Source organism: Bombina bombina, chromosome 4 (genome assembly GCF_027579735.1).
Source record: "Bombina bombina isolate aBomBom1 chromosome 4, aBomBom1.pri, whole genome shotgun sequence".
Lineage (NCBI taxonomy): Eukaryota > Metazoa > Chordata > Amphibia > Anura > Bombinatoridae > Bombina > Bombina bombina.
This window is the reverse complement of record NC_069502.1, coordinates 398975855-398998354: the sequence shown is the minus strand read 5'-3', so window position 1 is coordinate 398998354 and position 22500 is coordinate 398975855. Positions and strand designations below refer to the sequence as shown.

Below are 22500 nucleotides of genomic sequence, written 5' to 3'. Positions count from 1 at the left end.
ATTCAAAAGAGGGGATAGTTAGGTACTGACATAGAGGGTCATACATTTACACAGGTACCACTAGAGTGTAATTATGTATAGTGTTAAATCGTATTACCATAGTTATATATATATATATATATATATATATATATATATATATATATTCAGTTCGTAGGTGCATGCACTCTCACCATCATTATCCAACTGCCAGGGTGCTGTAGCAGATATCCAAAGATGCAGTAAAAAATAAGCACTCACTGGACTTTAGCCAACTGTGTAAACAAGTAATATTTATTGTGACGTTTCGGGACACCAAACAGTCCCTTCCTCTGACAAACAACAATACAAAAGTGGCGAAAATATAAAGGTGAATAGAACTCTCCCCCATTAATTGATCCAATCAGTGCACAGCTTGTGTAAAGACAGAAGAAATAAACCCCGATAGGATAATCATAAAGCAAGAAACAACCAGATAGGCTGAAACCAAAGTGTATAAGAAGCAACGTGCAATAAAGTGAATAAAAGATTAAAAGGTTATCCCCTTGGGCTGCAAAGGATTACTGACATAAAGTTTCAGTCATAAACTTATACTCATAAACTCACTCTTTGATTCCATGTGAAAAAAGCACAAACACCACCTACGAATTTTCACCAATCACAGCTCAGAGAACCACTCACACCCATCTATAAGCCAATCAGGTGGAGACAAACACAGGTCTGACTAAGCCCAGCCCCAGTGTAAAATCCTTAACGTAACAAAGGGAGCTAAAGTTATAGAATCAACATTAAAATCAAATAATCACATTTACATTATAGGAGGGCCAGGTCTCCTAAGTTGTCTAACATAGACCTCCCTATTGAATCCAAAGTATAACCCACTGCACCAGCGGGCACGGATCCCTAACCGTTCAGTGCAACAATGTTAGTTCCAGTAGAAATAGAAACACAGGTAGCCGCCGTGTAGGTTCCATTCACTCATGGAAAATACTGATCGTAGCGTTATGTGCCCAATATAGGATCAACAATGATAAACAAAGCACCGCGTCATCAACCAATAGCCACAGGCTATTCACAGAAGTCCCACCCAGTTATCAAACTGAGCCGCTACTGGGGAGGAAACTAGTAATGCGGTCCGCCCCCATCGGCAATATTCCTCCCATGTGTGAGTGTAGCCGTGTAAGGTCACACAGTGTAGAAAGACCCTAAGTGCAGTATAACAGCGCAAGCCCTAAGCGGGCAGTCAAAGAACAAACCAGGTGTGAGTGTGTCATATAGAATGACAGTTCCCCGAGGAGATCGCGGTAATGGCATAGGGATAGTGACAACCCCTATTGCTATGACAACCACATACTGAAATAAATAAATAAAATACAAATCAAAACGCCTGCAAGAAAATTATAAATTTGCAAGAAATCACACTATATTGTCTAAATACCCTACAATAAACAAGCCTAAATCATAAATCCAACTCTAAGATAATTACTCAGAGTAGAATCACCATACACAAGAAATGGAAATTCCCACAAAAAAATTAATAGCTATAGACCTGATCTGTTCACATAAGCACCACATAGACATATAAATTAAATGCTATATCATCCTATGCATAACAAAAACTTAAGCAGTGTGTGTGAAAATAAAAACAACAAATAAATAACTACTGTCAGTCCACAGCAGGCCAAGGGAAAAAGGTAAAAACATAGATAAAACCACCGAACTGAGCATAACATAGAATATATAAAGGACTACTCAAGGGTGCTGGAGAGGAGCCTTTATTATGTGTACCAAATAGCAGAAGACAACAAGCACCATCAGTGAATAATCTGAAGAGACCAATTAGGATGTCTAAATATGTTTAGAGAGAGAGGATATGAAGAAGGTGAATAGAACCTCCCCAGATGGATCATGAACCCTCATCAAAACCATGGACTCTCATCGGATCTGTGAACTCCCAATTCAGAAGTCAGTGGATAAACTGGTTATAGAAAGCACTGCCATCCTGTGTGGACATTTAGGCCCCTTGGTTGTAAAGTTCCCAGTTCAAAAATCCACCTAGCTTCTTTTCGAAGAAGGATTGTTGCTCTGTCTCCTCCCCTGCTCAATTTAGGAACATGATCGATTATTCTAAACTGCATGTCTGTAACTGAGTGTCCAGATTCCAGAAAGTGGCGAGCCACAGGTTGGTCTGTTTTCCCGTTCTTGATGGCCAGGCGAATGCTATATCGATGATTGGCCATCCTGGTCCTGGCATCATCCGTTGTCTTGCCAGTATAATATTTACCACATGGGCAGTTTAAGAGGTACACAATGTGTGTAGTGGTACAAGTCACCGCATACTTGATCTTATATTTCTTCCTGCATTCAGGATGTTGGAATTGTGCACCGGTGATCATTGCATTACAAGTGACACATCCAAGGCAGTAATAGCAGCCAGCTTTTCTCCCCAGCCAGGTGGTTGGAGTATTGTCGGTTACATCCGTCTTCATCAACAGGTCCCTGAGGTTCCGACCCCTTCTGTATCCTACTCGTGGAGTTTTCCATGTTTTAAATGGTAAAGTGTGGTCAGACTCAAGTAGCTTCCACTCATCTTTTAATGCCTTGATGATCAGATGTTTATCCGGTGTATAGGAGGTTACAAAGGTCATCTGTTCCGATTTCAATTTTTTAGAAGTATCTGTACTTCCTTGGGTACTTGCCAGTGTACGCATTTCTGTAAGTATTTTTCGATTGTAGCCTCTCTCAATGAAACGCTGTGTCATTTCATCCATTTGGATGGAGCACTTTTCTACATCTGTGTTATTTCTCATAACTCGTTGAAATTATGCTTTAGGGATATTTCTGACCAGATTTGGTTGATGGCAACTCCGAGCGTGCAAGATGGAATTTCTGTTGGTTAGCTTCCTATAGAGAGTAGTACCCAGACGGGTCTCCTTCTTGAAAACCCTTACATCTAGATAGTCCACCATGTCAAAGCTCGTGGTGGCACTGAAACGAATGGTACTGTTTATTTCATTGAGGCTCACAATCCAGGCATCAAGCGTCACCGGTCCATCCTGCCAGATAAGGAACAAATCGTCAATGTAGCGACAATAGTATTTGATTTCTGGTTTATCAAAAATTCCAATGACATTTGTCTCATAATCGGCCATAAAGAGATTGGCTAGCGACGGGGCCACATTTGACCCCATCGCCGTTCCAGAAGTTTGTAGATAGTAAAGTTTGTTGAATAGAAAATAATTTTCTGAAAGACATATGTCAAGCAACGTTATTAATATCTCTTCCGATGGACCGATGTATGGTATTTTTCTCAGACATTTGGCCACCGCTGCTATACCTGATGTATGCGGGATGACAGTATACAGACATGAAACGTCAAGTGTGGCTAAAATGTCAGTTGGTTTGATGTCTGTGAGTTGTAGAATTTGAGATATAAACTCTGTTGAGTCCCTTATATACGACTTCTGTTGTTTCACCCATGGTTGCAGACAGTGGTCCACAAATTCAGCTAAGGGCTGAAGTAGAGAGCCTCTGGCGGAAACAATCGGCCTCCAAGGGGGGTTTTGTATATAATTGTGTACCTTGGGTAGTGTGTATAATATCGGTACTACAGGGAAATCCCTTTTCAAAAAATTGTAATGATTTTGGATGATCTGACCATCATCTAGCCACCGTTTTAAAGTGGTATCGATCTTCTTTTTCAGAAGCATCGTGGGGTCACCTGGTAGAGGGAGGTTTTGTTGTCTGATAGCTGTTTCATGATCTCTGCCTTGTATTTAGTTGTGTCCATAACCACAATACCCCCGCCTTTGTCGGCGGGGCGTATGACGATGGAACTATCTTTTTGTAACGACCCAATAGCCAATCTTTCTTCTTTGGTCAAGTTATCTGATCTTCTGACTGTGGGTTCTTTAGGTATCTGATATAACAGATAATTAGTAACTGTCTGAATGGTGGCATTACCGGAATTTGGGTCAAAGCGACCCTTTGATTTAAAGCAATCAACTTAGTCACTAGTGGTGCCAAAAACATAATTTATGTAAGAACTTACCTGATAAATTCATTTCTTTCATATTAGCAAGAGTCCATGAGCTAGTGACGTATGGGATATACATTCCTACCAGGAGGGGCAAAGTTTCCCAAACCTCAAAATGCCTATAAATACACCCCTCACCACACCCACAATTCAGTTTAACGAATAGCCAAGAAGTGGGGTGATAAAAAAGTGCGAAAGCATATAAAATAAGGAATTGGAATAATTGTGCTTTATACAAAATCATAACCACCACAAAAAAAGGGCGGGCCTCATGGACTCTTGCTAATATGAAAGAAATTAATTTATCAGGTAAGTTCTTACATAAATTATGTTTTCTTTCATGTAATTAGCAAGAGTCCATGAGCTAGTGACGTATGGGATAATGACTACCCAAGAAGTGGATCTTTCCACACAAGAGTCACTAGAGAGGGAGGGATAAAATAAAGACAGCCAATTCCTGCTGAAAATAATCCACACCCAAAATAAAGTTTAACGAAAAACATAAGCAGAAGATTCAAACTGAAACCGCTGCCTGAAGTACTTTTCTACCAAAAACTGCTTTAGAAGAAGAAAATACATCAAAATGGTAGAATTTAGTAAAAGTATGCAAAGAGGACCAAGTCGCTGCTTTGCAGATCTGGTCAACCGAAGCTTCATTCCTAAACGCCCAGGAAGTAGAAACTGACCTAGTAGAATGAGCTGTAATTCTCTGAGGCGGAGTTTTACCCGACTCAACATAGGCAAGATGAATTAAAGATTTCAACCAAGATGCCAAAGAAATGGCAGAAGCTTTCTGGCCTTTTCTAGAACCGGAAAAGATAACAAATAGACTAGAAGTCTTACGAAAAGATTTCGTAGCTTCAACATAATATTTCAAAGCTCTAACAACATCCAAAGAATGCAACGATTTCTCCTTAGAATTCTTAGGATTAGGACATAATGAAGGAACCACAATTTCTCTACTAATGTTGTTGGAATTCACAACTTTAGGTAAAAATTCAAAAGAAGTTCGCAACACCGCCTTATCCTGATGAAAAATCAGAAAAGGAGACTCACAAGAAAGAGCAGATAATTCAGAAACTCTTCTGGCAGAAGAGATGGCCAAAAGGAACAAAACTTTCCAAGAAAGTAATTTAATGTCCAATGAATGCATAGGTTCAAACGGAGGAGCTTGAAGAGCTCCCAGAACCAAATTCAAACTCCAAGGAGGAGAAATTGACTTAATGACAGGTTTTATACGAACCAAAGCTTGTAAAAAACAATGAATATCAGGAAGAATAGCAATCTTTCTGTGAAAAAGAACAGAAAGAGCAGAGATTTGTCCTTTCAAAGAACTTGCGGACAAACCTTTATCTAAACCATCCTGAAGGAACTGTAAAATTCTCGGTATTCTAAAAGAATGCCAGGAAAAATGATGAGAAAGACACCAAGAAATATAAGTCTTCCAGACTCTATAATATATCTCTCGAGATACAGATTTACGAGCCTGTAACATAGTATTAATCACAGAGTCAGAGAAACCTCTTTGACCAAGAATCAAGCGTTCAATCTCCATACCTTTAAATTTAAGGATTTCAGATCCTGATGGAAAAAAGGACCTTGTGACAGAAGGTCTGGTCTTAACGGAAGAGTCCACGGTTGGCAAGAGGCCATCCGGACAAGATCCGCATACCAAAACCTGTGAGGCCATGCCGGAGCTACCAGCAGAACAAACGAGCATTCCTTCAGAATCTTGGAGATTACTCTTGGAAGAAGAACTAGAGGCGGAAAGATATAGGCAGGATGATACTTCCAAGGAAGTGATAATGCATCCACTGCCTCCGCCTGAGGATCCCGGGATCTGGACAGATACCTGGGAAGTTTCTTGTTTAGATGGGACGCCATCAGATCTATTTCTGGAAGTTCCCACATTTGAACAATCTGAAGAAATACCTCTGGGTGAAGAGACCATTCGCCCGGATGCAACGTTTGGCGACTGAGATAATCCGCTTCCCAATTGTCTACACCTGGGATATGAACCGCAGAGATTAGACAGGAGCTGGATTCCGCCCAAACCAAAATTCGAGATACTTCTTTCATAGCCAGAGGACTGTGAGTCCCTCCTTGATGATTGAAGTATGCCACAGTTGTGACATTGTCTGTCTGAAAACAAATGAACGATTCTCTCTTCAGAAGAGGCCAAAACTGAAGAGCTCTGAAAATTGCACGGAGTTCCAAAATATTGATCGGTAATCTCACCTCCTGAGATTCCCAAACTCCTTGTGCCGTCAGAGATCCCCACACAGCTCCCCAACCTGTGAGACTTGCATCTGTTGAAATTACAGTCCAGGTCGGAAGCACAAAAGAAGCCCCCTGAATTAAACGATGGTGATCTGTCCACCATGTTAGAGAGTGTCGAACAATCGGTTTTAAAGATATTAATTGAGATATCTTCGTGTAATCCTTGCACCATTGCTTCAGCATACAGAGCTGAAGAGGTCGCATGTGAAAACGAGCAAAGGGGATCGCGTCCGATGCAGCAGTCATAAGACCTAGAATTTCCATGCATAAGGCTACCGAAGGGAATGATTGAGACTGAAGGTTTCGACAAGCTGTAATCAACTTTAGACGTCTCTTGTCTGTTAAAGACAGAGTCATGGACACTGAATCCATCTGGAAACCCAGAAAGGTTACCCTTGTCTGAGGAATCAAAGAACTTTTTGGTAAATTGATCCTCCAACCATGATCTTGAAGAAACAACACAAGTCGATTCGTATGAGATTCTGCTAAACGTAAAGACTGAGCAAGTACCAAGATATCGTCCAAATAAGGAAATACCACAATACCCTGTTCTCTGATTACAGACAGCAGGGCACCGAGAACCTTTGTAAAAATTCTTGGAGCTGTAGCTAGGCCAAACGGCAGAGCCACAAACTGGTAATGCTTGTCCAGAAACGAGAATCTCAGAAACTGATAATGATCTGGATGAATCGGAATATGCAGATATGCATCCTGTAAATCTATTGTGGACATATAATTCCCTTGCTGAACAAAAGGTAAGATAGTCCTTACAGTTACCATCTTGAACGTTGGTATCCTTACATAACGATTCAATATTTTTAGATCCAGAACTGGTCTGAAAGAATTCTCCTTCTTTGGTACAATGAAGAGATTTGAATAAAACCCCATCCCCTGTTCCAGAACTGGAACTGGCATAATTACTCCAGTCAACTCTAGATCTGAAACACATTTCAGAAATGCTTGAGCTTTTACTGGATTTACTGGGACACGGGAAAGAAAAAATCTCTTTGCAGGAGGTCTCAACTTGAAACCAATTCTGTACCCTTCTGAAACAATGCTCCGAATCCAAAGATTGTGAACAGAATTGATCCAAATTTCCTTGAAAAAACGTAACCTGCCCCCTACCAGCTGAGCTGGAATGAGGGCCGCACCTTCATGTGGACTTAGAAGCAGGCTTTGCCTTTCTAGCTGGCTTGGATTTATTCCAAACTGGAGATGGTCTCCAAACTGAAACTGCTCCTGAGGATGAAGGATCAGGCTTTTGTTCTTTGTTGAAACGAAAGGAACGAAAACGATTATTAGCCCTGTTTTTACCTTTAGATTTTTTATCCTGTGGTAAAAAAGTTCCTTTCCCACCAGTAACAGTTGAAATAATGGAATCCAACTGAGAACCAAATAATTTGTTACCCTGGAAAGATATGGAAAGTAAAGTTGATTTAGAAGCCATATCAGCATTCCAAGTTTTAAGCCATAAAGCTCTTCTAGCTAAAATAGCTAGAGACATAAACCTGACATCAACTCTGATAATATCAAAAATGGCATCACAGATAAAATTATTAGCATGTTGAAGAAGAATAATAATATCATGAGAATCACGATGTGTTACTTGTTGCGCTAAAGTTTCCAACCAAAAAGTTGAAGCTGCAGCAACATCAGCCAAAGATATAGCAGGTCTAAGAAGATTACCTGAACACAGATAAGCTTTTCTTAGAAAGGACTCAATTTTCCTATCTAGAGGATCCTTAAACGAAGTACCATCTGACGTAGGAATAGTAGTACGTTTAGCAAGGGTAGAAATAGCCCCATCAACTTTAGGGATCTTGTCCCAAAATTCTAGTCTGTCAGACGGCACAGGATATAATTGCTTAAAACGTTTAGAAGGAGTAAATGAATTACCCAAATTATCCCATTCTTTGGAAATTACTGCAGAAATAGCATCAGGGACAGGAAAAACTTCTGGAATAACTACAGGAGATTTAAAAACCTTATTTAAACGTTTAGATTTAGTATCAAGAGGACCAGAATCCTCTATTTCTAAAGCAATTAGGACTTCTTTAAGTAAAGAACGAATAAATTCCATTTTAAATAAATATGAAGATTTATCAGCATCAACCTCTGAGACAGAATCCTCTGAACCAGAGGAATCATCAGAATCAGAATGATGATGTTCAGTTAAAAATTCATCTGTAGGGAGAGAAGTTTTAAAAGATTTTTTACGTTTACTAGAAGGAGAAATAACAGACATAGCCTTCTTTATGGATTCAGAAACAAAATCTCTTATATTATCAGGAACATTCTGCACCTTAGATGTTGAAGGAACTGCAACAGGCAATGGTACTTTACTAAAGGAAATATTATCTGCTTTAACAAGTTTGTCATGACAATCAATACAAACAACAGCTGGAGAAATAGCTACCAAAAGTTTACAGCAGATACACTTAGCTTTGGTAGATTCAGTACTTGACAGCGATTTTCCTGTAGTATCTTCTGACTCAGATGCAACGTGAGACATCTTGCAATATGTAAGAGAAAAAACAACATATATATAAAGCAAAATTGATCAAATTCCTTAAATGACAGTTTCAGGAATGGGAAAAAATGCCAAAGAACAAGCTTCTAGCAACCAGAAGCAATAAAAAATGAGACTTAAATAATGTGGAGACAAAAGTGACGCCCATATTTTTTTGCGCCAAATAAGACGCCCACATTATTTGGCGCCTAAATGCTTTTTGGCGCCAAAAATGACGCCACATCCGGAACGCCGACATTTTTGGCGCAAAATAACGTCAAAAAATGACGCAACTTCCGGCGACACGTATGACGCCGGAAACGGAAATAGAATTTTTGCGCCAAAAAAGTCCGCGCCAAGAATGACGCAATAAAATGAAGCATTTTCAGCCCCCGCGAGCCTAACAGCCCACAGGGAAAAAGTCAAATTTTAAGGTAAGAAAAATGTTAAAATGCATTATCCCAAATATGAAACTGACTGTCTGAAAATAAGGAAAGTTGAACATTCTGAGTCAAGGCAAATAAATGTTTGAATACATATATTTAGAACTTTATAAACAAAGTGCCCAACCATAGCTAGGAGTGTCACAGAAAATAAGACTTACTTACCCCAGGACACTCATCTACATATAGTAGATAGCCAAACCAGTACTGAAAAGAGAATCAGCAGAGGTAATGGTATATATAAGAGTATATCGTCGATCTGAAAAGGGAGGTAAGAGATGAATCTCTACGACCGATAACAGAGAACCTATGAAATAGACCCCTTAGAAGGAGATCACTGCATTCAAATAGGCAATACTCCTCACATCCCTCTGACATTCACTGCACGCTGAGAGGAAAACCGGGCTCCAACTTGCTGCGGAGCGCATATCAACGTAGAATCTAGCACAAACTTACTTCACCACCTCCATCGGAGGCAAAGTTTGTAAAACTGAATTGTGGGTGTGGTGAGGGGTGTATTTATAGGCATTTTGAGGTTTGGGAAACTTTGCCCCTCCTGGTAGGAATGTATATCCCATACGTCACTAGCTCATGGACTCTTGCTAATTACATGAAAGAAATATTCTTTCAGTCTAAGATTTCTACCATACTTCTGGATGTCGATGTACAGATCAAAATTGTCTTTCCTAGTCGTTGGAACAAATGACAACCCCTTGTTGAGTAGTTTGATCTCTGCTTCATTCAGTGTACGACTGCTGATGTTAAAGACCATACTGTTGGTTACATCTGTATGGGAGGACAACGGGCAGTGCCCCCCCCTCCGCGTGTGCGGCCTCTGCTTTGTCCTAAAAAATGACTCCCTGAACTGGGTGGAAGTGATCCAGCGTTGTTCATGGAGTTGTCCCATTGTTGGAAACCCCTGCCACCCCTGGAGCGAGTGGTGACCCCACTAGGGGCACCTCCAGTGGCACCTTGGTCGATATCTGGATCGGAGTTATCCCCAGAGCTGGAGTCAATGGTGGTCATATTCTTCTTGGTATAACGCCTTTCACAGAGAGGGCGGATTGCCCTTCTATCATTTGGGGTCATCATCCATCTATATATGGTTTTGTAGGAATAGTCTTGACTGACAGTCTGTAATTTCCTATTTTTTAAGGCAATCAGCTCTTGTTTATAAGTCTTCAATTGGGTGTATAATTTGCTGATCCAGTCTGTATTGGTGTCCATTCAAAGAGAAGGCAGTTTATCTGTTTCATATAAGGTTATTTCGACCTTTACCTCTTTCAGAAGCCGGCCCACCTCCCTTATGACTAGGAGCATCAAATCAAAAGAACATTTATTTAGAATTTTGCTCCAATTGATACAAAATTCTGTGTTGGCTCGTCCGATGGTGGGTACGTTTCTAATTCTGAACCCACTCGGGATCATCCGTCGTTTGTGGTAATCCGACAAGTAGGTGCCATGTAGATTCAAGTCAATCTCTCTTTGTTTAAGTTTAGTTAAAGTGTTATAAATAGATTGGTAGGACTCTTCAACTTGTTGTTCCTCAATAGAACCAAAACGAATATTTTCAGCATCCTCGTCAGTAAAAGTGAAAATATCCTCATTTTTGTCCTCTATGTTGCTAATGGGGACATCACTGGTAGTAGCTTCAGTGGAGGTCATCTTGATGCACTATGCACAAGTATTCAAAGATGAAAAATCAGTCTAGCAAAAAAGGGGGGAGAAGGACTTCAGCACCAACTCCTGTGTGGGTGCACTACACGAAAATTAATTGTAAATATTCAGTTCGTAGGTGCATGCACTCTCACCATCATTATCCAACTGCCAGGGTGCTGTAGCAGATATCCAAAGATGCAGTAAAAAATAAGCACTCACTGGACTTTAGCCAACTGTGTAAACAAGTAATATTTATTGTGACGTTTCGGGACACCAAACAGTCCCTTCCTCTGACAAACAACAATACAAAAGTGGCGAAAAACATAATTTATGCTTACCTGATAAATTTATTTCTCTTGTAGTGTAGTCAGTCCACGGGTCATCCATTACTTATGGAATATATCTCTTCCTAACAGGAAGCTGCAAGAGGATCACCCAGCAGAGCTGCTATATAGCTCCTCCCCTCACATGTCATATTCAGTCATTCGACCAAAGCAGACGAGAAAGGAGAAACCATAGGGTGCAGTGGTGACTGGAGTTTAATTAAAATTTAGGTCTGCCTTAAAGACAGGACGGGCCGTGGACTGACTACAAGAGAAATAAATTTATCAGGTAAGCATAAATTATGTTTTCTCTTGTTAAGTGTAGTCAGTCCACGGGTCATCCATTACTTATGGAATACCAATACCAAAGCTAAAGTACACGGATGAAGGGAGGGACAAGGCAGGAACATTAAACAGAAGGAACCACTGCCTGAAGTACCTTTCTCCCAAAAATAGCCTCCGAAGAAGCAAAAGTGTCAAATTTGTAAAATTTTGAAAAGGTGTGAAGCGAAGACCAAGTCGCAGCCTTGCAAATCTGTTCAACAGAGGCCTCATTTTTAAAGGCCCAGGTGGAAGCCACAGCTCTAGTAGAATGAGCTGTAATCCTTTCAGGAGGCTGCTGTCCAGCAGTCTCATAGGCTAAACGTATTATGCTACGAAGCCAAAAAGAGAGAGAGGTAGCCAAAGCCTTTTGACCTCTTCTCTGTCCAGAGTAAACGACAAACAGGGAAGAAGTTTGACGAAAATCTTTAGTTGCCTGCAAATAGAACTTCAGGGCACGGACTACGTCCAAATTATGCAAAAGTCGTTCCTTCTTTGAAGAAGGGTTAGGACACAGTGATGGAACAACAATCTCTTGATTGATATTCCTGTTAGTAACTACCTTAGGTAAGAACCCAGGTTTAGTACGCAGAACTACCTTGTCTGAATGAAAAATCAGATAAGGAGAATCACAATGTAAGGCAGATAACTCAGAGACTCTTCGAGCCGAGGAAATAGCCATCAAAAACAAAACCTTCCAGGATAACAGCTTGATATCAATGGAATGAAGGGGTTCAAATGGAACGCCTTGAAGAACATTAAGAACTAAGTTTAAGCTCCACGGCGGAGCAACAGTCTTAAACACAGGCTTAATCCTAGTTAAAGCCTGACAAAAAGCCTGAACGTCTGGAACTTCAGCCAGACGTTTGTGTAAAAGAATAGACAGAGCAGAAATCTGTCCCTTTAACAAACTAGCAGATAAGCCCTTTTCTAAACCATCTTGTAGAAAGGACAATATCCTAGGAATCCTAACCTTACTCCATGAGTAACTCTTGGATTCGCACCAATATAAATATTTACGCCATATCTTATGGTAAATTTTTCTGGTAACAGGCTTCCTAGCCTGTATTAAGGTATCAATAACCAACTCCGAGAAGCCACGCTTTGATAGAATCAAGCGTTCAATCTCCATGCAATCAGCCTCAGAGAAATTAGATTTGGATGTTTGAAAGGACCATGAATTAGAAGGTCCTGTCTCAGAGGTAGAGACCACGGTGGACAGGACTACATGTCCACTAGGTCTGCATACCAGGTCCTGCGTGGCCACGCAGGCGCTATCAGAATCACCGAAGCTCTCACCTGTTTGATCTTGGCAATCAAACGAGGAAGCATCGGGAATGGTGGAAACACATAAGCCATGTTGAAGACCCAAGGGGCTGTCAGAGCATCTATCAGCACCGTTCCCGGGTCCCTGGACCTGGATCTGTAACAAGGAATCTTGGCATTCTGGCGAGACGCCATGAGATCCAGATCTGGTTTGCCCCAACGAAGAATCAGTTGAGCAAAGACCTCCGGATGAAGTTCCCACTCCCCCGGATGAAAAGTCTGGCGACTTAGAAAATCCGCCTCCCAGTTCTCTACGCCTGGGATGTAAATCGCTGACAGGTGGCAAGAGTGAGACTCTGCCCAGCGAATTATCTTTGAGACTTCCAACATCGCTAGGGAACTTCTGGTTCCCCCTTGATGGTTGATGTAAGCCACAGTCGTGATGTTGTCCGACTGAAATCTGATGAACCTCAGAGTTGCTAACTGAGGCCAAGCTAGGAGAGCATTGAATATTGCTCTTAATTCCAGAATATTTATTGGGAGGAGTTTCTCTTCCTGAGTCCATAATCCCTGAGCTTTCAGGGAGTTCCAGACTGCACCCCAGCCTAGAAGGCTGGCGTCTGTTGTTACAATCGTCCAATCTGGCCTGCGAAAGGTCATCCCCTTGGACAGATGTGGCCGAGAGAGCCACCATAGAAGAGAATCTCTGGTCTCTTGATCCAGACTTAGTAGGGGGGACAAATCTGAGTAATCCCTGTTCCACTGACTTAGCATGACCAATTGCAGCGGTCTGAGATGCAGGCGCGCAAATGGTACTATGTCCATTGCCGCTACCATTAAGCCGATTACTTCCATGCACTGAGCTACTGACGGGTGTGGAATGGAATAAAGGACACGGCAAGCATTTAGAAGTTTTGATAACCTGGCCTCTGTCAGGTAAATTTTCATCTCTACAGAATCTATAAGAGTCCCTAGATTCTAGTTAGGCTGCAAGAGAATGACTGAATATGACATGCGAGGGGAGGAGCTATATAGCAGCTCTGCTGGGTGATCCTCTTGCAGCTTCCTGTTAGGAAGAGATATATTCCATAAGTAATGGATGACCCGTGAACTGACTACACTTAACAAGAGAAATATAAAGGTGAATAGAACCCGCCCCCATTAATTGATCCAATCAGTGCACAGCTTGTGTAAAGACAGGAGAAATAAACCCCCTGATAGGATAATCATAAAGCAAGTAACAACCAGATAGGCTGAAACCAAAGTGTATAAGAAGCAACGTGCAATCAAGTGAATAAAAGATTAGAAGGTTATCCCCTTGGGCTGCAAAGGATTACTGACATAAAGTTTCAGTCATAAACTTATACTCATAAACTCACTCTTTGATTCCATGTGAAAAAAGCACAAACACCACCTACGAATTTTCACCAATCACAGCTCAGAGAACCACTCACACCCATCTATAAGCCAATCAGGTGGAGACAAACACAGGTCTGACTAAGCCCAGCCCCAGTGTAAAATCCTTAACGTAACAAAGGGAGCTAAAGTTATAAAATCAACATTAAAATAAAATAATCACATTTACATTATAGGAGGGCCAGGTCTCCTAAGTTGTCTAACATAGACCTCCCTATTGAATCCAAAGTATAACCCACTGCACCAGCGGGCACGGATCCCTAACCGTTCAGTGCAACAATGTTAGTTCCAGTAGAAATAGAAACACAGGTAGCAGCCGTGTAGGTTCCATTCACTCATGGAAAATACTGATCGTAGCGTTATGTGCCCAATATAGGATCAACAAAGCACCGCGTCATCAACCAATAGCCACAGGCTATTCACAGAAGTCCCACCCAGTTGTCAAACTGAGCCGCTACTGGGGAGGAAACTAGTAATGCGGTCCGCCCCCATCGGCAATATTCCTCCCATGTGTGAGTGTAGCCGTGTAAGGTCACACAGTGTAGAAAGACCCTAAGTGCAGTATAACAGCGCAAGCCCTAAGCGGGCAGTCAAAGAACAAACCAGGTGTGAGTGTGTCATATAGAATGACAGTTCCCGGAGGAGATCGCGGTAATGGCATAGGGATAGTGACAACCCCTATTGCTATGACAACCACATACTGAAATAAATAAATAAAATACAATTATGCGTGAATTCTGTCCATGACTTCCTCATATGGAGTCTCCATATTAAGCGACTTTTCTAGTTCATCGAACCAGAAGCACGCCGCCGTAGTGACAGGAATAATGCACGAAATTGGTTGGAGGAGGTAACCTTGCTGAACAAAAATCTTTTTAAGCAAACCCTCCAATTTTTTATCCATAGGATCTTTGAAAGCACAATTGTCCTCAATGGGAATAGTCGTGCGCTTAGCTAGGGTAGAAACTGCCCCCTCAACCTTAGGGACTGTTTGCCATGTGTCCTTCCTTGGGTCGACCATGGGGAACAATTTCTTAAATATAGGAGGTGGGACAAAGGGTATGCCTGGTCTCTCCCACTCCTTATTCACTATGTCCGCCACCCTTTTAGGGATCGGGAAGGCATCAGGGTGCACCGGGACCTCTAAGAATTTGTCCATCTTGCACAATTTTTCTGGAATGACCAAAGAGTCACAATCATCCAGAGTAGATAGCACATCCTTAAGTAATGCGCGGAGATGCTCTAACTTAAATTTAAACGTCACAACATCAGGTTCTGCCTGTTGAGAGATTCTTCCTGAATCTGAAAGCTCTCCCTCCGACAAACCCTCCCTCACTGCCACTTCTGACTGGTGTGAGGGTATGACAGATAAACTATCGTCAGCGCCTTCTTGCTCCACTGTGTTTAAAACTGAGTAATCACGCTTTCTCTGAAATGCTGGCATTTTGGATAAAATATTAGCTATGGAATTATCCATTACTGCCGTTAATTGTTGCATAGTAACAAGCATTGGCGTGCTAGATGTACTAGGGGTCGCCTGCGCGGGCATAACTGGTGTTGACACAGAAGGAGAGGATGACGAACTATCCCCACTACCTTCATTTGAGGAATCATCTTGGGCAACCTTATTAAATGTGACAGTACTGTCCTTACTTTGTCTGGACGCTATGGCACAATTATCACATACATTTGAAGGGGGGACCACCTTGGCCTCCATACATACAGAACATGTTCTATCTGAAGGTACAGACATGTTAGACAGGCTTAAACAGGCTAATAATGCAAAAAAAAACGTTTTAAAACAAAACCGTTACTGTCTCTTTAAATGTTAAACAGAGCACACTTTATTTCTGAATGTGTGAAAAACTATGAAGGAAATATCCAATCTTTACCAAATTTTCACTACAGTGTCTTAATGCCTTAAAAGTATTGCACCCCAATTTTCAAGCTTTTAACCCCTTAACCCCGTTTAATCAAATAACAATTTTTAACCCCACTACAGTCCCAGCCACAGCGTTTGCTGCGACTTCACCTGTCCTTAGGAGTTATACGATACCAAATTAAGCCTTCCAGGAACGTTTTCAATGATCACCAGACCCTCTCACATGCAGCTGCATGCACTGCATCCAAAAGAAACTGCGCAATTATGGCGCGAAAATGAGGCTCTGCCTACTATAGTGAAAGGCCCTTCCTGACTGGAAAGGTGTCTAAACAACTGCCTGGCGTCTAAAAACGTTTCCCCACAATAAAAGTTTTATAAATCACCTCTAGATTTCATAAAAAACTTAAATAAAGCAATCGATTTAGCCCATAAGAGTGTCAACCAGTGTATAGCCCATAATAAGCCTTCATTCTGTTAGGAGTCTAAGAAAATGGCTTACCGATCCCCAAGAGGGAAATTGACAGTCTTCTAGCATTACACAGTCTTGTTAGAAAATGGACTAGTCATACCTTGAGCAGAAAAGTCTGCTAACTGTTCCCCCCAACTGAAGTTCTCTGGGCTCAACAGTCCTGCGTGGGAACAGCAATTGATTTTAGTTACTGCTGCTAAAATCATACTCCTCTTTTAAACAGAACTCTTCATCCCTTTCTGTTTTAGAGTAAATAGTACAAACCGGCACTATTTAAAAATAACAAACTCTTGATAGCAGAATAAAAAACTACAATTAAACACCACATACTCTTTACCATCTCCGTGGAGATGCTACTTGTTCAGAGCGGCAAAGAGAATGACTGGTGGGCGGAGCCTGAGGAGGGGCTATATGGACAGCTTTTGCTGTGCTCTTTGCCATTTCCTGTTGGGGAAGAGAATATTCCCACAAGTTATGGATGACGCCGTGGACCGGACACACCAATGTTGGAGAAAAGGCCTCTCTTTTGTGCACTGTAATATCCGCAGCTTACTACCAAAAATCGATGCACTGCAAGCTTGGTGCTTGCAATACAAGCCCAAAATCATTGTGATCTCTGAATCGTGGCTAACTGCAAAAATACCTGACTCTGCCATTGCAATACATGGGTATTCATGCCATAGAAATGACAGAGCAAAGAGAGGAGGCGGAATTGTAATCTATGTTGACAATTCCACAAAGTTCACCCCAATACAAAAATCTAGCTCTCCTGCCACCTTTGATTTCCTTTCTGGCAAAATTGAGATCCCGTGCAGTAAATCAATCATTGTTGCAGGAATCTACCGCCCACCTAGCTCCCCTGTGCATTCCATTTCGGACATAGCACAGCTCATTAGTGAATCCATAGCTCAAAACCCAAAAAGTGAAATTTTGTTTTTTGGAGATTTTAATATTGATTGGCTGAATCCAAAAAAACAGAATTTATGTTTACCTGATAAATTACTTTCTCCAACGGTGTGTCCGGTCCACGGCGTCATCCTTACTTGTGGGATATTCTCTTCCCCAACAGGAAATGGCAAAGAGCCCAGCAAAGCTGGTCACATGATCCCTCCTAGGCTCCGCCTACCCCAGTCATTCGACCGACGTTAAGGAGGAATATTTGCATAGGAGAAACCATATGATACCGTGGTGACTGTAGTTAAAGAAAATAAAATATCAGACCTGATTAAAAAACCAGGGCGGGCCGTGGACCGGACACACCGTTGGAGAAAGTAATTTATCAGGTAAACATAAATTCTGTTTTCTCCAACATAGGTGTGTCCGGTCCACGGCGTCATCCTTACTTGTGGGAACCAATACCAAAGCTTTAGGACACGGATGAAGGGAGGGAGCAAATCAGGTCACCTAAATGGAAGGCACCACAGCTTGCAAAACCTTTCTCCCAAAAATAGCCTCAGAAGAAGCAAAAGTATCAAACTTGTAAAATTTGGTAAAAGTGTGCAGTGAAGACCAAGTCGCTGCCCTACATATCTGATCAACAGAAGCCTCGTTCTTGAAGGCCCATGTGGAAGCCACAGCCCTAGTGGAATGAGCTGTGATTCTTTCGGGAGGCTGCCGTCCGGCAGTCTCGTAAGCCAATCTGATGATGCTTTTAATCCAAAAAGAGAGAGAGGTAGAAGTTGCTTTTTGACCTCTCCTTTTACCGGAATTACAACGGCAAAGAGAATGACTGGGGTAGGCGGAGCCTAGGAGGGATCATGTGACCAGCTTTGCTGGGCTCTTTGCCATTTCCTGTTGGGGAAGAGAATATCCCACAAGTAAGGATGACGCCGTGGACCGGACACACCTATGTTGGAGAAATAACAGTTGTCGCTCGCTGTTTAAATCTTTGCAGCTAACGCAATTAATCTCCTCCCCAACTCGCATAAACATCAAAAGCCATAATCATACCCTGCTTGACTGGATTCTCTCCACTTCTCCCGACCGAATCCAGGAGGCAGGTGTTCTCCCTAACAATTTCAGTGACCTGCTTAGTGTACTGCGTGCGCAAAATAAAGGCAAATAAATCCTCTCCCAAGGTTAAAATCATCAGGTCCTTCAAAAAATGTAATATTCAATCATTTCTAAATGACATCAAGAATCTCCCCTGGCACAGATTAAACCTAATCCCAGATCTAGACTCTGCTGTTGAATTTTTTCAGTCTGAATTCCTACAAGTTTGGAATTTACATGCCCCGCTGCGTAAGGTGAGAGTAAAAGGAGCACACTTGAACTGGATCACAGCTGACCTCATTCAAATGTACCAATTTCGGGATTCATTGTGGTCAAAGTTCAAGCATACTGGCTCTATGAACGATCACTGTGTATATAGACAATGGCGAAATATATGCACTAAACAAACTAAATTGGCCAAGGCCCAATATTTCTATGAAAATCTGAACAACAACATATCTAATCCTAGAAAGTTTTGGAAACTCATAAATAACTTACAAAATCCACCAATCCACTCCCAACCCTCCACTATCAAAATGGATAACGAAAACCTGCAACTCCCCTTAGAAGTAGCAAATGCCTTTAACAATTATTTGGTTGGATGCTCCACCACCCTAATTGACAAACTAATTAATGGCACGCATCCTGAAACTACAAATGTGGATCAGGCCCCATTAAAACAGCAAAGACACAATATAGAGAAGTTCAATTTTAGACCTGTACCCATCAATGTCGTTAAGAAACACCTTAATAATCTAAAAATGAAAAACCAGTCTGGACCTGATCAAATCCCAGCAATGCTGTTGAAGCTCAGTGCGCCGGCAATTGCTAAGCCTGTCACAACCATAATTAATGAATCCTTGATGTCTGGATATATACCCAAACTCTGGAAAACTGCAAGAGTAGTGCCTATTCATAAAAGTGGGGAGTTAACCTTGGTTTCTAACTATCGCCCTATATCATTGCTCCCAGTATTATCAAAAATCTTAGAAAAATGCGTCCATACGCAATTATGCAAGTATTACCAACTTTCTAACTATCTGACCCCTGATCAATCAGGTTTTCGACCAAATCACTCCACTACAGCTGCCCTCCTAAAAGTTTGCAACGACATCCAAACTGGCATGGAACAAGGAGACCTAACTGGAGCTATTTTCCTTGATTTCGCAAAGGCTTTTGACACAGTGGACCACGACATACTACTGCTCAAACTAAAAAACTCTGGTATTGCTGATCGTCCGTTAACCTGGTTTCGATCATATGTATCGGATCGATCACAATATGTCTCCGTTTCTAACAGTGACTCCCTCCCTCTCCCAGTCACATGTGGTGTTCCCCAAGGTTCCATTCTCGGCCCCCTACTATTCACATTATTTATAAATGATCTGCCTAATGTCTGCAAATCTTCAACTGTACACATGTACGCAGACGACACGGTAATCTATGCAAACAAATCTGATCTTCCGCAGTTTGAAGCAGTGCTCCAAGACCAGTCCACAGAGGTAGAAAAGTGGATCTCAAAAAACAAACTCTTCCTAAACACTGACAAAACTGTCACAATGATCTTTGGAACGGGTCCTAAATTACACAAATTACAAAACTCCCACCTACGCATCAAAACAAAACCCAATTGCACGCTTACTGCAGTCCACTCTTTCAAATACTTGGGTATGTTGTTAGAACCTAATCTATCTTTTGGCCCCCACATAGAAAAACTTGCATCAAAACTTTATGCAAAATTAGGTGCCCTGTACAGAAACAAATCTTGCCTCAGCCCTACAGTAAAGGAAAAGATTGTACAGCAAATGCTGATGCCTATCATGGATTATGGGGACATAGTATATGCACCTGCACCGCAAACTCACCTTAATAAACTTAATACGTTGTATAACTCCTTCTGCCGCTTTAAGCTACAATGTAACTACAGGACCCACCATTGTGACATGCTAAAAGAACTAAACTGGCTGTCGCTGGAATCCAGACGCACCCTCCATCTCTCCTGCCTTGTGTTTAAGAGCCTTTCTGGGAAGCTCCCACCCTACCTGAGCAGAATGCTCTCTCCAGCTATTCCCACCTCCCATAACCTCCGATCCAGTACAAACACATTATTTAGCTTACCTCAATACAAAAAGAAAGCAGCTCGATCCTCCTTTTCCTACAGAGCACCAGTGTTATGGAATGACCTCCCGCACACTTTCAAACCTTCCCCAAGCCTAATAGCCTTTAAGAGATCCCTCTCTGCATATCTCAAAACAGAATGCACCTGTCATGGTTGATTATATATTTCCTACCTGTTATATGTAAAATTTTTGCATATATTGTGAATTATTGTTTTTTTTAATTTTATTGTACCCTACTGTATCAATGCAATGTTTTGTGGACCCAGGACATACTTGAAAACGAGAGAAATCTCAATGTATCCTTCCTGGTAAAATATTTTATAAATAATAAATAATAATACCGTATATATATATATATATATATATATATATATATATATATATCACATAATTTATGTAAGAACTTACCTGATAAATTCATTTCTTTCATATTAGCAAGAGTCCATGAGCTAGTGATGTATGGGATATACATTCCTACCAGGAGGGGCAAAGTTTCCCAAACCTTAAAATGCCTATAAATACACCCCTCACCACACCCACAATTCAGTTTAACGAATAGCCAAGAAGTGGGGTGATAAGAAAAAAGTGCGAAAGCATATAAAATAAGGAATTGGAATAATTGTGCTTTATACAAAAAAATCATAACCACCACAAAAAAGGGCGGGCCTCATGGACTCTTGCTAATATGAAAGAAATGAATTTATCAGGTAAGTTCTTACATAAATTATGTTTTCTTTCATGTAATTAGCAAGAGTCCATGAGCTAGTGACGTATGGGATAATGACTACCCAAGATGTGGATCTTTCCACGCAAGAGTCACTAGAGAGGGAGGGATAAAATAAAGACAGCCAATTCCTGCTGAAAATAATCCACACCCAAAATAAAGTTTAATGAAAAACAAACAGAAGATTCAAACTGAAACCGCTGCCTGAAGTACTTTTCTACCAAAAACTGCTTCAGAAGAAGAAAATACATCAAAATGGTAGAATTTAGTAAAAGTATGCAAAGAGGACCAAGTTGCTGCTTTGCAAATCTGATCAACCGAAGCTTCATTCCTAAACGCCCAGGAAGTAGAAACTGACCTAGTAGAATGAGCTGTAATCCTTTGAGGCGGAGTTTTACCCGACTCGACATAGGCATGATGAATCAAAGATTTCAACCAAGATGCCAAAGAAATGGCAGAAGCTTTCTGGCCTTTTCTAGAACCGGAAAAGATAACAAATAGACTAGAAGTCTTTCGGAAAGACTTAGTAGCTTCAACATAATATTTCAAAGCTCTAACAAAATCCAAAGAATGCAACGATTTCTCCTTAGAATTCTTAGGATTAGGACATAATGAAGGAACCACAATTTCTATTCTAATGTTGTTGGAATTCACAACCTTAGGTAAAAATTCAAAAGAAGTTCGCAACACCGCCTTATCCTGATGAAAAATCAGAAAAGGAGACTCACAAGAAAGAGCAGATAATTCAGAGACTCTTCTGGCAGAAGAGATCGCCAAAAGGAACAAAACTTTCCAAGAAAGTAATTTAATGTCCAATGAATGCATAGGTTCAAACGGAGGAGCTTGAAGAGCCCCCAGAACCAAATTCAAACTCCAAGGAGGAGAAATTGACTTAATGACAGGTTTTATACGAACCAAAGCTTGTACAAAACAATGAATATCAGGAAGAATAGCAATCTTTCTGTGAAAAAGAACAGAAAGAGCAGAGATTTGTCCTTTCAAAGAACTTGCGGATAAACCTTTATCTAAACCATCCTGAAGAAACTGTAAAATTCTCGGAATTCTAAAAGAATGCCAAGAA

The 22500-nt window shown here is 41.1% G+C and overlaps 1 protein-coding gene across 1 annotated transcript in view; it reads right to left on the bottom strand.

Annotated features, from left to right (window-relative positions):
• ATP11B (ATPase phospholipid transporting 11B (putative)) overlaps positions 1-22500 on the bottom strand; it is a gene marked incomplete in the record, with an annotated part of 701724 nt that overhangs the window by 436400 nt on the left and 242824 nt on the right.